The sequence below is a fragment of the Perognathus longimembris genome, chromosome 21, assembly GCF_023159225.1.
Source record: "Perognathus longimembris pacificus isolate PPM17 chromosome 21, ASM2315922v1, whole genome shotgun sequence".
NCBI classification, from domain to species: Eukaryota; Metazoa; Chordata; class Mammalia; order Rodentia; family Heteromyidae; genus Perognathus; species Perognathus longimembris.
Genome location: NC_063181.1, coordinates 10,414,699 through 10,436,093, shown reverse-complemented (window position 1 = coordinate 10,436,093; position 21,395 = coordinate 10,414,699). Strand labels below are relative to the sequence as shown.

Here is a 21,395-nt window from a genome sequence, read left to right as displayed (position 1 = left end):
TTTGAAAAGGCACACCTCCACCTCTGTTCCACATCTCTTATTTGTCCCTACTATGTCTGGCAAATGGATGCTCCTGCTTGCCTTTAGAATAGGATATATAAGCTCTATGGTGGGGGTGGGGTACGACATAAACAGATCAGAATTAGCAACTCACACTACCCTATTGTATCGCCAAAGAACCAGGTTTCCATGGCAGGCAGTGAAAACACAAATGTGGGTCAGATGTATTCCCGCTGAATTGGAAGAATAGGAATGGGTGTGGGTCCAAGATCTGCCACTTCCCCGCTGTGTGAAGTTTAGTAAGAAGATGGAGCCACATTTGAAGTTCAGACTTTAATGACTTTAACTTTAAAAGTGGGAGAGGTGGCTGAGATGATTCCCAGAGCCCCTGGACCACGCACAGCCAATGAATGAACAAACCTACTGGCATCACCTCAAAAGAGACAAAAGCCTAGCTCTCTACCATAGTTAACGCCAATGGAAAATAAAGAGCTCAATGCATGCAAGATTACTACACCCTGCAGATGTGGCTGCAATGAAAGGAATGGGGGGGGCGCGGGGGGGGGGGGGAACACAACAATGCTAGTGTTATAGTCTGCTTTCATTCAGCAGAATGGCTGGTGCCTATTCAAGATGGGCTATGTGGACCCTGTGTGAGCATCAGGTAGATGAGGATTCAAACATGTCATTGGGATTTGGTGGAATGGAAATCACAGATGACCCTGGATGTCTGGGTGTGAGTAGAGAGGTGGGGATGGATGTCAGATGTCACACTGAGGGATGCTGAGATGAATGAAGCATCTAGAACTGCCAAAATAGCATCTAAATGAACATGGCAAAGGCATCCTTAACTGAAAACCAACAATGTATTCATGATTTCGCTTTCCAGAGCTCAAGGTCCTTAAGTAAGCAATTAAACTTAGTTGTGACCTTGGTACATGTAGGTTGGTCTCTGATGTAGACAGAGGGCTGTTATTCTGAATAATTAAGAATAGTAATGTTATCATAGTTCCAGATGATTCAGACCTTAGAAAATTAGTTATTACAGTTAACATAGAAGAATTCAGATGAAAGAGCTAAAATGTAATTTTCTTCAAAGATAATATTTTGCCAGCCCAAGTTTTATTTAAGCTATCTCTCTTACCCAAAGGAGCAAGATTAAAAAACAGTGAGACTGGAAAATAGATCTGTCCTAAAATTCTGTCCTTCATCAAGAAGGGCATGGTTATCACCAGCCTCTGCAAATGATGGCATGCCCCCATTTACTATGATTTTAGATGCTGTTCTGATGGGGGAGAGGACTCTGAAAGAATATGCTTAAAATGTTGAGATGTTTCAGAAGAACATGATGGAGAAACTCCTTTCGGTGTCGTGGCTTCTCAAAGAGTATGAGACCATCTGCTCAACCACCATTTTCAGTGGCACCTGTGTGAAGAAAACGCTCTGCTTCTGGAGCAGCAGACACCTCAAGACCTGTCAATGAAGCAATTCCTCCTTCCTGGCCACAGTGATTGGTTTAGAGCTGGACATGTGACCAATCACTGCTGAAGATGGCCAGTCCTGCGCTCTGCTGGGCAGCCTGAGGGAGAAGCCTGCTAACTCTTCGGCAAGCCTTTTTCCACTACCACAAAATGAAGCCAAGACCGAACAACCAAATCTGTAATGCCAGCTACTTGGGAAGCAAAGATTAAGGTTAGAGGCAAGCATCTAAAGGAAAAGAAGTATGAGGAACCCCAATTTCACCCAATGGCTGAGTATCTATTAATGCTCAGTGACACTGGGATGTGCAACTAGGAGGATCACAGCCCAGATTGGCCCAAAGCAAGACCAACCTTGAAAAAATAAAACAAAACAGTGCAATAATCAAATAGACAAACACACAGAAGCCAACACAAAAAGCAGAGTCAAAAGACTTTAATTCCTCAATCAAGGCATTCTGAAAGCCAGAATTTCTATAAACCAATATACCAATAAATCCACTTGTTTGCATGACCTGCTGTGAGGTAGGTTCTCTCTCTCTCTCTGTCTCTCTGTCTCTCTCTCTCTCTGCCTCTCTCTGTCTCTCTCTGTGTCTTTCCCTTCCTCCCTCTTTGCAGTCTAGCAAAGAGAAAGTAAAGGCTACTCAGGAGAACAAGTAGCAGGTCTCAGAAACCAGTGGTGTCTTTTCTATGTCTTATACTAGAAAAGGTCTCCAACAACATGTTCACTTTGGAGACTGACTTCCATTTTAACAGGTACTACTTTGAGATGCTCAAAAGGTTCCCCAAGTAGAAGTCCTGGTCTAGTAGACTGATTACAGAGCCACCCCTGACAAGGGTATATATGTTTTGGAGAAAGAAAAATTTTAGTTGACACTGCATCTAACACAATCAAACTGCCTATAAATGGAAAATAAACATAAGGCCATTGGATTCCATTCTAAGTGACCCTTTAAAAATACATCTACACATTTTCTCTGTCTTCTCTAACAATCACAGACAGGTATAATTCAAAAAAATAGAAGAGCAGAGACCTACATTCCATTTTTATTTAAATGTTCAACTGCTAGAAAATGTGACTGAATTGATGATAAGCCTGCCTGGGGACTGAGTTCATTTATAGACGTTCACTTTCAGCTCGTTTGGATGCAGCACTTTGCTCTTCTTTACCTCACCAGAGGCAGAGCTTCCACATCCGGGTTGAAACTACCAACCAAGAACTGGCAGTCACTCCATAGTGACCGAGGAACTGGAATCAAACTCCAAAAGCTTCTGGAAACTGTTGGCCACCTGCTCTTATGCTTGCTTTGAGAAAACTGGCCCCAGGAGGCTGAATATAATCAATCCACCACTCTATGTAGCCTGAAGCTTTTGAAGTGCATTTGTGCCTTTTGGTTGTGATGATGGGACACATCAGACATGCAAAGCGAGCCAAGATGACTAGTTTATTAGGCTGGGCTAACCTTGTATAAAAACACTTTAGCTATCTACAGTGATAAAATAGGAAGTGAAGCTGCCTCACCCCCATCCTCCAGCCCCGTGTGATTTCGAAAGATCGTTCACCTGTGCAGTTACCTTCACTTACAAAACCTAAGTGCCTGACTTAACGATCACTTCCCAGAGCTAGCATTTGATAATGTCTTGTGATCTCTTAACCTAGATTGTGGAGTCATGTGCTTCCCAAGGAATGCTATTTGGCGTTTTGCAATTAAGCGCTGGAGCCAGTTTGTATGACTCATAGACTTTTGCAAGTCTCCGGTGATTTTCATACTAGAGTGCCAAACTGAGCTGAAATGAACTATTACTTTGACAAATGAAGGCTTACCTCAGAATTTGAATTAAGAGAAAGCTTAGGCTAACAGTTAACCCCAGACTAATATTTATTTTACTAATGTTAGTTTTATCTCACACGGTGATATTTTATTTCCCCCAGAGAATTGTTTATGCCATTATAAAATTCTAGTGAATGCCACTAAATTCCAGGCATCAGACACACTGCTAATGAACACCATTAACAGCCTATTCAAAAATCAAAGGAAGAATCATTGAAACACACTCAGTGAAAATGAATGAATAGATTCTCTGGCCTGATGCCATCATTATTTTCTTTCAGAGGGTGCCCAGTAATGACTGCTGACAGGAAGCAGTCACAATCCATATGGATGGAAATATATAATAAGCATTAGAGTATCAATTATGAAGCATTCTTTCTCTCTCTCCTACTAGAAATAGAAGCTTGCCATTTAGATCATCAGCAGAGAAGATTTTCTGAAGCTAAGGTCTTGATAGAAAGCAAGTCCCCAACCCTATGGACTGATGATCAATTTAATGGGTTCATAGCAGGGCCCGGCAGGGAGGATGTGGAAATGGATTTTGGAGTCAAGTAGATTTAAATCTGAATTCTAGCTCCATCACGCTCTAGCTGTGCCCCTTAAGATGCATTGTTTTCTCTCTCTATGGTCCATATCTCTTCTTTATTTAAGAAGTGAATTTAGTATTCCTAGGACATATTGAAGAGAATGATGGAGGGAACTATAGAGATAAAATTAATGACCTAGTCCTTGGAATGATTCTGGAGTCAGACGCGCTACCATTGCGCCACGAGGCCTGCCTGGAATGATTCTGATTCACTCCCTTTCCTTTTCTTCTGGCCCCACATTAGTCAAATCATTCTAGAACCCATTAAGAAAGAGTGCAAGTCGAGCGTGGTGGTACGTGCCTGGGATATTGGGTATTTGGAAGGCAAAGGCAAGAAGGAAAAGGATGAATGAGTTGGAATCTATTTTATGCAAATAGTATAATTCTATCTCAGGAATGTAAGGCATGGTATTGTGGTTGCCTAGCATGCAACTGGGTTCAGTTCCTAGTACCAGAACCAACCAAACAAGCAAATAAACTAAACAACCCAAGTCCAGGTAACTTAGAAAGGAGATTTTTTTGGTCCATAGTTGGGGATGCTGGGAAGTCCCAGAACATGGAGCCGGCATGGAGAAGGCCTCACTCGTGCACATCACATGGTAGGGACAGGGGAAATCACCCGGCATCAGAGAGGACATGCGTGCTCATGTGTCTTTTCCACTTCTTATCAGGCCACAGATGCCATCATGAGAGCCTTACCCTCAAGGTCTCATCTAATCCTAAGACCTTTGTAGAAGCCCTCCTCCAAACCTACTTAACATATGGCTCAGGGTATCAAGTTTCCAACTTGCCTGAATTGGAGGAGGGGGCACATTCCAGCACCAGCAGCTAGTGACCCCCATATGGGACTGAGGATGGAAGGGCAAGAGTGGCAAAATGGTAGCCTTTGCAGAAAACAACACATGGGAGCCTCTTGCAAACGCAGGGGTTGGCAACATCTAGAACACAGATCACCTTTAGTATGTATCAAATATGTCAGTGGCTGGCAATACCCAAACACATACAGAACCAACTCCCTGAGGATGAGGGTTCGGGAGGGTCTACATCTTTTTAAGGCTCAAGTCACAGAGAAAGAGAAACACTGGATTGGTCCATGGCTGCCAATGAAGTTTAAGTCAACCTCAGAGCTAGGTTTTCCCCAAAGGCTGATGATGGATGGGATACTGGGAAGAAGGGGACAAACAAAAGTGATGCTGAGGAAGAATTCTTGAAGGTGACATTGAGTGGTGCTAGAAAAGGATTCAGGGAAGATGGAGTTGGGAGAGCTTGACAATTCACAAAACATAGACCTTTACTTTAGAGCTCTCAAATCCTTCACTAGCTACGTCATTTCCCACAAGAAGGGAACTTGTTGAACTTGTTGCACGGTGTTTTCCAAACTCATCTGATCCTAAAATTCTCCTTCTGGAAAGCATCAGAGAGCATTAATAACCTCTGAAAAGCAGTCTGGGTAATACCAGCTACTGCAATTGCCTTCCATTTAATTCTCTCTAGAGTTTGCCAGGACAGCAGAGAGGGTGGAAGTATACATTTGAAAATGTGTTCGAGTCCCGGCCCCCTTTGAACTTTACTGGCTACAAATGCATTGTCAGATTACAAGAAAAGCTATCACTGAAAACTGACCCTACTTGTAGATTCGTTTAGAACTGCAGTGTGAGCTCTTCCCAATAGATTGCCATGATCCAAATGCACATATTTGGTAAAAACATGAGTGATGGTTACTTTAGCTGCCTTTTAGCCCTTTATCTGCTTTCATCTTCCATTTATCTGCCCGATGCCCTTACCAAACAGTAAGGTGAAGGGAAAGCGTCTCTCTGAACCAGACATCTCCAAATTAAAGAGGAAGTTTTACATATGCTAGTCCCACCATGGGCTAATAATTGACTGAAAGTATCAAAAGGCCTGAGTGGGAATCATGATACCTTACTTCTTATTACTTTAAGGAGAAAAACTGTAACTATTATGTAGCAAAGATGTAGGCATGGCTCTGACTGAATCTCAGAATTCACATGGCCAACCAGAGACATGTGGGTGTCATGTGCTTCTACACACCACATCCCAGGAAGAACTTATCATCTGTTAGGCCAGCTTCCTGCTAGGCATGCATAACGTGAAGCCAGTAGTAGTGATGCACACCTGCAATCCCAGTTACTCAGGAGGTGTCGGAAGATCATAGTCTAAATCCAGCCTTGGTGAGGAGAGGGTAACTAAAGTGAAAATGGCTGGAATGGCTGGGTGGGGGAAGGAGGGTGGCCACTGGTGAGGTGCTGAATTCGAAGTCCAGTATCACGTGCACACACAAAAGACTGCTCTCCAAAAACATTTCCACCAAAACAAAACGAAACAAACAACAAAGAAAGGCTAAAATGTTCTAGATTAAAGGGATATAGAAACACAAATGAAATTTCAATACCCAGTATTGATATGGGAAGGGAAAAACGTTCTAAAAACGTGGCCGTTAAATCAATGTACAAAACTGGAATACAGACACTTGAAATAAATGTTAACTTTATTAATGCTGAATCCTGCACTGTTGTTGTCTAAGAGAATAGCTCTATGCTTAGGAAATGCACATAAACTCCCTAGGAGGATGGATCTGTGATGTATGAACTTAGTCTCAAATAGTTCCAAATAAATACTATGTGAATTGATTTTTATGTATGGACACACATATACTATGGAGTGGGGGAGGGAGAAAAAGCACAGATTAAACCCAAATGGCAAGAAAATGCCAAACCAACAGGTCCAGGCAAGTGAAGAATGCATTAGTGTTCTTTAGATTGCTCTTGTTTTTGACAACTTCTTTCAAACTTAATATTTTTTCCAAAGAAAACACTTTCAAACTGTGAGGTGCCATGTGTACCACACTGTTGTAGGAAGCCAACAGCTTGATGAACAAAACAGGATATTACATCACAGAACAATAAGGGAGAACCAGAACCACGTGGTCTCCAGGCAGGAAGTCCTCCATGATGCATGAGGCGGCTATGTCAAGGCAAGCATAGCAGGTTTCCAGTCTCAGCCATCATTAAAGTAATTAGGGAACCATCCAAAAGAACCTTTGAATTTAAATAAATAGGGCGGGAAAGGCCAGAACCTCAAGGTAAAAACTCACTCCTTTAAAGGGAACATTAGCTCTTGAAGATAACATCCCACCTTTCCCATTTTTTGTGGATGACTGAGATCTTCACCAGAAACTGGGTTCTAAGCCAAGAACAGGCACCTGGTGACCATGGTGTCCATTTAGAACCCAACATAGTAAGCCTTGATCTACATGTTGCTTAATGGAAAGGCTAGAATTCACTAAGTGCCAGTGGCTCACACCTGTAATCCAAGCTATTTAGGAGTCTGAGATCTGAGAAATGCAGCTCAAAGCCTGACAAAACCAAGAGACTCTTATCGCTAACGAACCAGCAAAAAAACTGGAGGTACAGGTGTGGCTCAAGTGGTAGAGTGTCATCTTTGAGTGCAAGAGCCAAATGAGAACACAAGTCTCAGCGATAAAACCCTATAACCAGCACACACACACGCACACGCACACACACACACACTACAAGTTAAGCTATAGTCTACACTTAAGTTACAGTTGCCTTTACTCTTAAGTGTAAACATTAAATAACATTGCTTATAACAATATATTTTAAGAGAACTTTAGGAAATAATTTGAAGTGACAACTTGGATCACTTTCATTAGGGAGAGGGTTGACTAAAGGATCATATTAAAACCGCTCAGTACATTTCTAGCCAGCTATAGCTCCCGTTTATCCACCCTCCACTCTTAGCCCAGATCTGACCATGCCATTCCATCGTATCGCATCATAATCCAGCCTTCTTTCCCTGAGCTAAGAGGGTCCTAGGCTGGTGGAATTCTCATGGTATTTTTAGTTATGCAGGAAAGGTGTAAAACGAAGAGGTCAGAACCTCTGAGTAAAGAGAGAACAGTTTCCTAAGGGTCACACGAATGACTTGAAATGCAATTTCTCAATCACGAGGGAGTTATTTACACGTTCAGAGCCATGCTTTTCTGCAAGGAGAGACTAGTAGCATGATGGATGGGATGGAGTCTGAAGGCTCTGGATTCTCCTGAGCAAGGAAATCCCACCCTGGAGTTTGTTGTGCCCTCTGCTTGTGACAGATCAAGCATTTCTCCGCTGGATCATAAAATAAAATTTTAAAACATCATACATGGATTTCCGGGTAAGCATTAAGATCCTCTTATATTTGCTGAAGAAAAACAGATCAGGAAATGAGTAATTCTTAATCACACTCTAACTATAGAAATAGGACAATAGAAAAGGAATAATAGTCTAAAATTACATTCTCAAGACCTTACCAATGTAAATGTGGCTTGCTTTATACACAATATATTACATTTAAATATGAAGACAGATTTGTTTATTTTTAAATAAAATAGAGATTTTTAAAGTCTTGAGTAAGAAAGAAATAAAGCTCAAAAATTTTTAAAAAGGCCTTAAGTCAAAGAAATCCCTTTCAATTTTTTTCAGAGATAATTACCTCTGTACAAGCAAGCACTTTGACCTTATTTTGGGAGAATGCACATGACAAAATTTACCATTGTTAGTTAACCATTTCCTAGTTCACAGTTCAATGGTGTTATGAATCGTCCATTCACTTTCCGCAGTACTAAATGATTGTGTCTGTGCAACTAAACTCCAGAACCTTTTCATCTTGCAAAACTGAAACTTGGTCCCCACTGATAAGGCCAGCTCCAGGAAAATGAGTGAAACTGTCTCAGAAACAAAATAAAAACAAAAGGGCTGGAGGAAGAAGAGTTCAAGTGGTACAAGAGGAATTCAGTCCCAGTCTTAAGAAAAGGAAAATGAGAGAAAGGAAATGATGCATTTTCTATTATTAGTAATTCAAATGTAGGCCCTTTAAAAACTCCACGCACTATAGATTCAGTAAAATAGAGTTCATGAATGTGAAATTAAATCCCATCAGTTGCTTTAAAGTCTATGCATTCGTCTTAATCCAGGTTATAAAAATAAAAACAAAACACCACAGACCAAACACTCTGTAGAAATTTGTTTTTTTAAAAAGTGGCTAGGGTGTAGTTCAGTGGCAAAGCGCTTGCTTAGCAAGTGCAACATCCTGGGTTCGATCCCCAGTACCAAAAATGAAAAGTCAAAAAAAAAAAAAAGTGGAAAAACAAAAGGCTTGAAAGGGCTTGAAGACAAAAGCAGTTTACCCAGTCTCGCCTATATGTCTACCAAATCATCTCTAGAGAAAACAAAAATAGGATTTTTCTGCTGGAAATAAAAACCACATCTACAACGCTTGATTCTTACACTTGTACTGTGAACTTAATGATGTCCCAGTGGTTCTCATTCTGTTTCTGTTTTATTTTTTAACTTTTTCCATGCCAGATACAACAAAAGAACTTACTGCCAAGCAACTCAAAACTATCAGTTACAACAGCAGAAGTAAAACCACATTCCAGAGATTTCCAATTGTCCTTAGACTAAGACCAACAACCTAGTCCACTGGGGTTCTGTTCATACAGCCTTAGGAAGTCTATCCATAGATGCTCCCTAAATCTGAAAGAAAGATCATTCTTCAATTTTTCTAACACATTTTCACAAAGGATTATTTTGTCTCTTGGTCAAAATCATGGTTCATGTTTGTGATTCCAGGGTGAATAATTTAGAAAGGTTAATATTTCATCCCCACTTATAAAGGAAGGATAAATGTTCATGGTTACGTGGATATTTGAAAAATAAAATTACAGGGGTTAGAGGTGTGGCTCAGTTGACAGCATGCTGGCCAATAAGCTAAATATTAGGTACCAAGCTTGAGTCCTAGTCTTGAACCACAAAATAATCAAACAACAACTACAAAGACAACTACAGAATAACATAGCTCTCATTGCGGCTGTATGATTTCAGACACTAGGAATTTTAGGAACAGATGGATAGCCAAATAAAAGAGTTGAAAATGTATAGGCAAGTGAATGAGAAGATACAGAGGAAATGATTGTGCTAACTGGGATAAATTTTGATATCCTGAAATAATAACTTACCATTAAGCTATTGAAAGTGAAATGATACTAGATTTCAAATACATTTAGAACACCCAAAACAATGTAGAGGGTACAAAGGTGTGTTCTTAAGTCATTTATGACAAACAGACTTACTCACCTGGACCCACAAGCAAAGCTGAGCAAGGAGTGACATGATTCCTTCAGGAAAATAAGTGATTTGGGCTTCTCCCCATGAGATGCGATGGAATCTAAAAATACAAAAAATAAAAAGAAGTAACCCTTGTAAAATTCCCATGTCTTAAACATAGGTATGATTACAAAAGGATACGATTTTTATGTGACTTAGCATACAGTGCACAATTCAAAGTAATGTTCTGCCCCACCCCCGCCCTCCAAAATAAAAGCAGGAGGGGACATCCTTCTCCTATTTTGCTGAACAAAATGCAAAATATTTGACTTAGGAATGAAACACCATGGTTGAGGACGGTGAAAGCCATGGAAAGAGTATGTCAGGCAAAGCAGGACACTGGCACGCGAAGAACAATGTTGACCTCGCCACAGGTTGACCTTGCCAGAAAAAGCCATCTGCACCGCTAGCCTGCTGCTCCCCAAATGGTGCCTCTGCCTCTGATGCACGAACAGCCTGGCTTCCAGGTCAGGGCTGGGGAAGGGGGGCCTCCTGGCTCCCTGATGGGGCACCTGCCGGGTTCCCATGCACCCCAGGACTTGTGCCCTTGGACAGCTGGGGCTGCCACCTCATTCCCCCAGAGCCCACTGGCTTTGGCCTGGACAGCAGTGTCCCCAAGGCTGGCACCATGCACCCCACATGTTGTGCCTCCAGTTGCATCCCAAGAAACACAAGTTTTCACTGGGTAGAGGGTGGGCTGCGCCCCGGGAATCCTCTCCCCCATCTGCCAGCCTGTCCCTCTCCACCTCCCTAAGGAGCTAGGGGCGGGTGAAGGGGAAATAGATGTGCCCTCCCTAATCGGAGGAACTCCATGTGTCCCCTGAGATCAAAACAGAATGGGAAAGGGGGCTAGGCTGAATACGCTGGATGGAAGAGCCAGTGGGATATATTCTGGAAAGGCCTTTCTGTTCCCCTGCTAACTATGGAAACTTCCAAGTGTTTCCACAATTTTTATCCCATCTGAACTTATAATTCAAAGAATTACCATATGTACATATGTGTGCATAAACCAAGAAAAAAGGAGAGAAGCTATATAATATATGTATAGCTGTATGTATATTTGCATCTATAGACATATGCACACACACACACGTGTGCATATTGCTTCCATTTCTCAGGCAGTCCAGCATGATGTACAGAAAGGGAAAGGAAGGTCTTGGAAGCTACTCGGGCCTGCAGAATGCTGGTGCCCCCGTCTCCATGGGGACAGCCTCCTGGGGACCAAGTTGGCAGGTTTTCTCTGACTCATTGGTATTAACAAAGTCAGCAGACATGCCAGGTGTATCATTATACACATTTAAGAGTCTGTCTCCTACCCACACTCTCTTACACAGTTTGCTGTGGGCTTAATATTAAAGCAGATCAAAAATTCCCTAAGACCAAATTTCCAGATCCCAGCTCAAGGACTCTACTGCACTTGGGTCTCCTTTGGCTCAGATCTCCATGGCCGACTTCCACCCAGGCTGGGCTAATTTGTCTATGTCTAAGTGGGACTGCAGTTGGCAAAAAGGCAGGCTTGTCACAGAGGGCTAATCACTTGGAGCTGCACCTGAGCTGTTTTCCATCCTTGACACACATAGTGTAAGTTCACAGCCTGCAGGCTAAGAGTTGAAATGAGTTTATAATTTGGCTTCCAATCAATCTCTTCTCATTGTCCATCACTAACATTTCTTTTCTGTCTTCCAGCATGCAGGGACAGCTTTGGAGATCCCAGTCACTGGGATCCTTTCGTGAATGTGCTTTGCTATCTAAGTAAAAAAGTGTGGAGAGGGGAGGAATCTATACATCCAAAACCACCCTTTTTTTCATAGTGAAAACAAATAGACCATTCATGCATACCTGCACAAGACCATTAATCTACTTTACTTATTAATCTGTTAATTTGGACAGAAATGTTCAGAGTCTCTTCATGAAGATCCCCCCCAATCCACATTTATCCAGACAGATTGGAGAAACAATAGGACACCCCCCTCTCAGTTGCTTCTTCTTTTTCTACTGAAAGAATTCATAAATACTCTCCTCTATGTGCAATGGTGTGGCACACATCTGCAATCCTAGCTAGCCAGAAGGCCGAGATCAGGAGGATCATAGTTCAAGGCCAGTCTGGGCAAAAAGTTCAAAAGTCCTCATGTGGAAGAATAAAATGCTGGGCCTAGAGCCAGCTACAAGGGAAGCAGAAAGAGAAGGGTTGTAGTTCAGGCAAGTTGGGTTAAAAAGTGAGACTGTATCTGAAAAAAAGAAAACAGAAGAAAGCCAAAGGAGCATGGGAAAGCAATGCATAGCAAAGACAAGACCCTGAGTTTAATCTGAAGTACTGCCTAAAAACAACAAACAAACAAACAAACAAAACCTGAGTTTCTGGGCTGTGGGAAGTACACATCCTCTAAGCAGTTCTTCCAGCGAGGTGTCATCTCCCACTAGTAAGGCTAACGGAAAAATACCGGGAGACAGAATCACCCCCCCCACCCGCTGCAGAAGGGGAGGGACAAGGGGGAGAATTACAGAGGAGGAACGGCAGCACACTAAGCAGAACAGGCTGTGTTCCACTGTTTTTTACAAATGGAGAAAAGGAAGTGTTTTAAAAAGCTGCCTAGTGAATACATGGGACAGTAAGTGTTTGCTTTTTAAACAGAGAAAAGGAAGCCTTATGCTTCCCACTGTGCAACTGTCTTGTAGACACCTGGTCTTTATGTGTCCATCCTTAGCAGCAGGGCTCAAAGGCAGGTAGCTTCAAGAGAGTGGTGGCCATTCAGTCCGTGGGAATGCAGCCCTCCCCGGATCCTGTGATGTCTCTTCATAAGAAATCTCAGCCCCCAAAACATATCCTTGGAAAAGTCTCCTGAATATCAAGGAAAAAGACTGGAAGGTAGGGTGCTAAAAGCAAAATGAAATCTGGGAAGCAATGCAATCTGTAGAGAACCTAGAGTTTGGCTGTGTGCATTTCAGAAGGTCACCAGGAAACATCCCTCAGTTAAATGCTTTGTCCAGGGCAGGACTCTCTTCTGCCATCTGCCATCCTAGTGCTCTTGATAGTGTAGCATAGAGGCTGAGGATTGTGGGAGAACTTGTGTGGCATTGCACATTTTAGTTGTGGTGATCAGTGGATGAGAGATGGCAAGATGTGGCCGAGATTGGCTAAGAGACGTCCATGGAAATGATTTTTCCAGATCTTAGAAGTTTTCAACTATGTAATAGCAAGCCAGGCCCAGAGTGACAAAGTATCTATGTGTCCCCTTCTATGTGGAAGCCAGATTTAGCTTACAAATTCATAAATAAATACAGTGGGTGGTATGCAAGTGTGTTCAAAGGTATTAACTGAAACATGGTAGATTCAAGGGAGATCTCAAATAGTGTAATTCCTTAGAAAGCCAAAATCAGAGTTCAACAAAATAAAACACCAGGGAGTGAGTGCTCAAAAAGGGTAGAATGGGGCCCAAGGATAAGGGGCAGATGAATGAAGAGGAGAAGAAGGGGGAAATGTTGACAAAAATCCAACATATATCCTACAACATTAAAGAGAGTGAGGGAAGAGGTGGGGCAGAAGGGAGGGATGGGTGAGAATGCAGAAAGGGGTAAAATTGATCAAGACATCTTGAATTCATAAATGGCTCTGTTACATGGCAACTCCTTTGTACAACTACTTAAAGCTAAAAATAAAACAAAATAAAAGTTAGAAAGTCAGCCCCACACATGGCAAGAGAGTTTAGCATTCATGAATGAACATCACTCCCCAAATAAGGCAGCTCTTAATCCTACTGCAGGAAAATTACCCAAATTCATCTGCGAAAAACAGCCATCAAAAATTCTGAACATGAACATTGGAGATGTAATATTTTCACAGTCTAGGAAATGTCTAGATGATGCACAATTAATTAGCAAACGTCTGTCCTACTGTACACTCCAAGGAGTTTCAAAAACACAATTGCTCCAATGATACAGCCATATCCATTCTGCTGCCTCAAGTTCTCAGGCTCCCCCATTTGCCTCATTTCTTATTCATGTCTCCCACCCATCGCAACCATGTGTGTATCTGACATGTTGATTCCTAAAATGTAGAAACAAAGAGAGAGCCTATAGAGCACCATCATTATATGCATGCCCGAAACAGCAAAGGAAAAGCACCATGCAAAGATAGGGAGCCTACCTACTTCCTGGTAAGGGTTTCCTTTGCACACAGGTGGATGTAATATATACTTTAAAGCCTGGAGGATTAGTTTATTTGTATAAATCAATGGAATCATCTGTCTTTTGATACTAGAAGGCAGAGCTGGGCCAATGTTAGGAAACGCAGAACCGAATTATACAATTATCATCATTGAATGTGGCTCAGGAAGAGGAAAAAGAAAAGCACGTTGGATGCTTGATAGTACAGTATCGCAAATATTCTGTTACTATATTCTTAACCCTATTCTGTCCACGTGAAACCATCTGACTGCAAATAATGTGTCTTGAGGCAAAATGATTTTTAGTGGGAGCTAGAATGTGCCTATAAATCTATATAAGTAAACACACCGGGTGGTATGCAAGCAGTTCTAAATAAATTAATGGAACTACAATAGGCTCTATGGAGGGCTCAAATAGTATAATTCAAAGCCCAACAAAACTAGTACCAGGAAATGGTACTTGTAAGGGAGAGGGGGACAAGGAGTCAATAATTCATTGTATATACCACAAAATTGAGAACAAATTAAGGGAAGGGGTGGGTTGAAGGAGGTAACATAGATCAAGATATATTGTACACATAAGGTGCTCTGTTAAGTGGCAAGTCAACTCATATCCTTAAACAAGTGAGGAAAGTGAGACAAGGGGTAGGCAGGAGGGGTAGGTGAGAATGTGGAAAGGTGTGACATTGATCAAGAAGCACTGTATCAAACACCAAGTCAATAGATGGAAGCAAATAATTAAAATCAAATCAGAATTAAATGAATTAGAGACCAAAAAAAAATCCAAAGAATCAACAAAACAAAGAGTTGGTTCTTTGAAAAAATTAACAAGCAAACCTGACCAAAAAATGAAAGCAGCAAACCCAGATAAACAAGATCAGAGATGAAACAGGTAACATCACCACAGAAACAACCAAAATTCAGAAAACAATAAGGGACTATTTTGCAAACCTTTATGCCAACAAATTTGAGAACCTGGAAGAAATGGATGATTTCCTAGAAAAAAATTGATATCCCCAAACTCAACCATGAAGATTTAAACCTTCTGAACAGACCCATATCCGGCATTGAAATAAAAATGGCAATAAGTGATCTCCCATCCAAGAAAAGCCCAGGTCCAGATGGATTCACAGCAGAATTCTACAAGGCCTTCAAAACAGAACTCACATCAATATTTCTAAAACTCTTCAATGAAATTGAAAGAGAAAGTTCACTACCAGACACATTCTATGAAGCCACTATAAGCCTCATCCCAAAACCAGGCAGAGACTCATCACGGAAAGAGAACTACAGACCCATTTCCCTGATGAACATAGATGCAAAAATTCTCAACAAAATTCTGGCCAATCGACTTCAACAGGTTATCAAAAAAATCATACACCATGATCAAACTGGATTCATCCCAGGGATGCAAAGTTGGTTCAATATATGCAATTCAATTAATGTAATCCACCACATCAATCGGAGCAAGGTAAAAAAAACCACACGGTTGTATCTCTGGATGCGGAAAAGGCATTCGATAAAATCCAGCACCCATTTATGCTAAAAGCCCTGGAAAAACTGGGATTCCAGGGGACATTCCTGAATATAATAAAGGCAGTTTATGACAAACCAACAGCAAGCATAATTCTAAATGGTGAAAAACTAAAGCCATTCCCTTCAAAATCAGGAGCAAGACAGGGATGTCCACTCTCTCCCCTTCTCTTCAACACAGTACTAGAATTCCTAGCCAGAGCAATTAGGCAAGAAGAAAATATAAAGGGGATCCAATTAGGAAAAATGAAGTTAAACTTTCTCTCTTCACAGATGACATGATCCTATACCTAAAGAACCCCATTGACTCTACTCCCAAGCTACTAGGGCTGATGCAAAAGTTTGGCAAAGTTGCAGGATATAAAATAAGCCCTCAAAAATCAATGGCATTTCTATATGCTAATGACCCGAATGCCGAGGCTGAAATTAGGAAAGCATTTGCAATAGCCTCAAAAAACATAAAATACCTAGGAATAACCTTAACCAAAGAAGTGAAAGACCTCTATGATGAGAACTTTAAAAACATGAAAAATGAAATTAAGGCAGAACTAAGGAAATGGAAAAACCTCCCATGATCCTGGATTGGGAGGATTAATATAATCAAAATGGCAATATTGCCAAAGGCTATCTACATATTCAATGCAATACCCATTAATATCCCAACACAATTTTTTAATGAAATAGAGGAAGCAATCCAGAAATTTATATGAAACAATAAAAGACCCAGAATAGCAAAAACAATCCTAAGCAGAAAGAACAGTACTGAAAGAATTACAATATCCAACTTCAAGCTGTATTATAAAGCTATAGTAATAAAAACAGCTTGATATTGGCACCGGAACAGGCCTGAAGACCAATGGAACAGAATTGAAGACCCAGAAATGAACCCAAAGAACTATGCCTACTTAATCTTTGATAAAGGAGCTAAAAAAATAGGATGGAAGAAAGACAGCCTCTTTAAGAAATGGTGCTGGCAAAACTGGTTCAACACATGCAACAAACTAAAACTAGATCCTTATATATCACCCTGCACCAAAATCAATTCCACATGGATCAAAGACCTCGAAATTAAAACAAATGCCCTGAAAACACTAAAGGAAGGAGTAGGAGAAACACTTGGGCTCCTTGGCACAGGATGGAACTTCCTTAACAAAGACCCAGAAATGCGACAAATCAAAGAAAGGATGGACAAATGGGACTGCATCAAACTGCAGAGCTTCTGCAGGGCAAAGGACATAGCTCGCAAGATAAACAGAAAGCCCACAGATTGAGAAAAGATCTTTACCAGACATACAATAAACAAAGGCCTCATATCTAAAATATATGCAGAACTAAAAAAATTACATTCTTCCAAAACAAAACCGCAAAGAACCAATAGCCCCCTCAAAAAGTGGGCTAAAGACTTAAAAAGAGATTTCTCTGATGAGGAAATGAAAATGGCCAAGAGACATATGAAAAAGTGCTCTACATTACTGGCCATAAAAGAAATGCAAATCAAAACAACATTGAGATTCCATCTCACCCCAGTAAGAATGTCCTATATCAAGAAAACTAACAATAACAACTGTTGGAGGGGATGTGGCCAAAAGGGAACCCTACTTCATTGTTGGTGGGAATGTAAATGGGTTCAGCCACTCTGGAAAGCAGTATGGAGATTCCTCAGAAGGCTAAGCATAGAGCTCCCCTATGACCCAGCAGCCCCACTTTTGGGCATCTACCCAAAAGACCACAAACGAGAACACACTATAGCCACCAGTACAACAATGTTCATCGCAGCACAATTTGTCATAGCTAGAATTTGGAACCAACCCAGATGCCCCTCAGTAGACAAATGGATCAGGAAAATGTGGTACATATACACAATGGAATTTTATGCCTCTATCAGAAAGAATGACATTGCCCCATTTGTAAGAAAATGGAAGAACTTGGAAAAAATTATACTACATGAAGTGAACCAGACCCAAAGAAACATGGACTCTATGGTCTCCCTCATAGGGAATAATTAGCACAGGTTTAGGCTAGTCACAGCAGAGGATCACAAGAGCCCAATAGCTATACCCTTATGAACACAAAAAATGATGCTAAGTGAAATGAACTCCATGTTATAGAAACAACTGTTATATCATTGTTGTAATTACTTTCAACATGCGATGTGAAACCGTAGCTTCTATTGTTGATGATCCTCTTGTATCCCCTTTCTGTGGTTGTACCTGCATTATCTCTGTATCTTATCTGAGTACATTGGAAACTGTGTATACAGGTATTAGAACTAGGAAACTGAAAGGGAATACCAAAATCGAGAGACACAGGGTAAAAAAGACAAACGATTACAAAAGCAATACTTGCAAAACTGTTTAGTGTTAATCTACTGAACAACTCATGGGGGGAAAGGAAAGGGGGAAGGGAGAGGGGGGAATGAGGGAGGAGGTAACAAACAGTACAAGAAATGTATCCAATGCCTAACGTATGAAACTGTAACCGCTCTGTATATCAGTTTGACAATAAAAATTTAAAAAGACAAAATACTGAAAAAAAAGAAGCACTGTATCCATAAACTGCTTTGTTGAATGACAACTCCTTTGCCCAACTAGTTAAATATAATAAAAAATATTCAAAAAAAATTCTCCCCTACCATCAAAGGATTTTTTTCTGTTATTGAGGGAAATGATAAACAAGAAAGTCTCTGTGTCCTGGTCTAGAAAACACAGATACAGATTAAGTGAGAAGAGGGTGTCTTTTTCATATTCCCAATCCTCCTTTTGAAATAGGTCATCCTGATCCTTATTTTTCCATTTCAATTTCTCATCCTGGTAACTGGAGATCACCTTGAATTTTTTTTTTTTTTTGGCCAGTCCTGGGCCTTGGACTCAGGGCCTGAGCACTGTCCCTGGCTTCTTCCCGCTCAAGGCTAGCACTCTGCCACTTGAGCCACAGCGCCGCTTCTGGCCGTTTTCTGTATATGTGGTGCTGGGGAATCGAACCTAGGGCCTCGTGTATCCGAGGCAGGCACTCTTGCCACTAGGCTATATCCCCAGCCCCACCTTGAATTTTTTTAAATGCTATTTTTTAATAATATGAATCCACTTCAAATTACCCACATGACAGAAAATGAAAATGACCCACATCACCTGCCAACCACAGATACAAATATAATATGCTTTCAGAGAGCATAAAGAAAGAGTGACTAATGAGCCTGGGGAGGGTCAGAGTTATAACTAATCTCTTTGAAAGAAATCAAATTGCCTCTGTTTGCCGTTGGTTGCAAGGCCAATAACATGGCGCTTCTAAATCCGTTAAGATGCAGGCAGACAACAAGGCACCTTCACAAAAGAGAGCTGTTTCCAGCACAGGGCCTGTAGCTCCAACAGGCAATTGTTCATTGTACTGAATGCCTTCTTCCTGCGAATCCTCTGGGCTGGCCCCGTCTGATTAAACACTGCAGCTGCTCAGCTGGGGCTTGAGACCAATCACAGACACTAATGAGGCATGAACAGGGAGATCTGTTACACTTAATCCTATCCTGAACAAGAGATTTGGCTTCTTCAGTGAGTGACTAGCAGACTTGCAGCAAGGCCTGAACGTCTGAGAGTTTGCAGTGGCAGCTCTCTAAAATAAAGGGGTTAGGCTAAGCTAGTGCTTCTCACCGAGGGAGGATGACCCATGACTCTTGATCCCCACCCTCTGTGGAGAATCTTTGCATCTGAAGATGGTTGTAGATGAATACCAGCTACATGAAACAATGATGAAGATACAGGGCAGCCTCTGGACTTGGGTGTAATGATGAGAGAAAGGAAGTTCAAATAGCATACAAACTGATAAACACAAGGTATGGACCTCCTGGTTACAAAGATTTTACCAGATTCATGGGTGCAGGGTAAAGCATTATCCACACAGAGGTCTTTCCATCACACAGGCAGCTGGCAGAGTTGGGCAAGCAAGTCCTACCATGTGACAAAGTCGTCACCCCAAAAGAAGACACAGTGATAAGAACAACTTCTCTAGGAATCCTATGCTGTATCCCAGACAAGGAGAGCCCCAAAACAATAATTTCATTCTAACATCTTGCACGCCAATACCTCAACTTCACTATGGAAGGTACAACAGGAAGAAATACCAGGTCTAGTCCCAGTTCTGAGTCATAGCTCACTGTATGACCTTGGACAAATCACTTGCAAAGTAAAGTCTGGAACAGATTAATTCCCAAGTTAGCTCCATAGACAGAAAATGCACTTACTTTTTATTATGCTCCATAAAATACCTATCTGCTGCTAGAATCCTTATAGCATCTTTAAGATCCCTGCATCCATCTGCCTCAATGGTGAGGGGTTGGAATGACTGTATCTGCAGCTTCTCTGGCAGCAAACTCTCAGGATGACTGCCCAAAACCCTAGTTTGAGATGCAGGATGGGTAGAGTTTGTTTTTTCTGGCTTCCTCACAATTCTTCCTGGGTAAATGCTACTCACCACATTCTGCCAAGACTCAACTTCTGAAACTGAGGTGTGATCTAGAAAATTCACAGGGCTGGTGACACTTTGACAGATGAAGAAAAAGAAGTCTTTTCACTAAACTTGAGCAGGCCTTTTTATTTTGAATGCTAATTGTTTTGTTTTCTTCCTTGTCAGATGTAGGCAGGAGATGGTGTAAGGATGGGAGAAGTCACTGCTAATATGGATTAGCCACTCAAATAATCTCTCATTTTCTTGCAATGGATTGCTTTGGCTGTATCCATTTTTTAGTTTGCTTCATGTTGTGCTCCAACTGCAAGGGAATTGAGAACATACTGTCCACATTTTTTTAATGCTGTAACATTAATGGAATAAATATTCACCAGGAAAATGAAAACCTTGTGTAAATATTTATATAATTGAATTTACTCCATCAATCCACTTGGGTTAGTCTGATGGAAGAATTTATATCTAGGGAGGCTAAGTGCACACCAGGGAGACAGGAGAAAATTTTCATCTCAAGGTTCAAATAAATAAACAAGGATATTGCTTGTAGACATCATTAAAAAAAAAACTTGGCACACAAAATGTAAATGAGAGTGGTCCTCGAAGAATCTCCAATTGCTTTTTAGTATTTCCCATGTATGCCAGATAGCAGTAAAATTGAAAATCAGAACAGGAAACATGCAGGTTCCATCAATCGATATTTCAGATCATTAAAATACATTTGCTTTCCATTACCACCTCCAGGAAGCAAGATGCAGTAAAAGCAAACAAAGAAAGAGAACAGGAGCACCCAGCAAGCAAAAAGAAATGAGCTACTGGTACACCTCTGGGTAGGGGGTTAGGATCCTGTGTACTACTGAGGCAGAATTCTACCAGAGCAGCCGGTGCTGGGGGCTGAGGGTGGAGAAATGAGGTGCCAGGAGACACCTAGAAGGTAAGAAGGTGAGATTACTAAAAGGGGCACATGAGAACGATTCTGGTGCCTTATAACATTCAATATCTTGGGTTTTCTTTGCAAGTATAAATCCATTTTATCCAAAACTGGAAAGAAGCCAAATATCTGATAACTTCTTTCCAAAACTGGAAAGAAACCAAATATCTGATAACTTGTCATCGTAACAAATTGATAGATGTAGTGATGTAGGCTCATCGGACAGCAGTGT

At 41.2% G+C, this 21,395-nt stretch overlaps 1 protein-coding gene and 1 pseudogene across 3 annotated transcripts in view; both read right to left on the bottom strand.

Annotated features, from left to right (window-relative positions):
* LOC125339361 overlaps positions 1-14,064 on the bottom strand; it is a 31,113-nt pseudogene extending 17,049 nt beyond the window's left edge.
* The window catches only part of Csgalnact1 (chondroitin sulfate N-acetylgalactosaminyltransferase 1), a 211,257-nt gene that overhangs the window by 95,050 nt on the left and 94,812 nt on the right, over positions 1-21,395 (bottom strand). For all 3 annotated transcript variants that reach the window (XM_048330335.1, XM_048330336.1, XM_048330337.1), the window contains exon 3: positions 10,055-10,145. The gene's annotated coding sequence lies outside the window, so the exon portion shown is untranslated. The remainder of the gene's footprint in view (positions 1-10,054; positions 10,146-21,395) is intronic.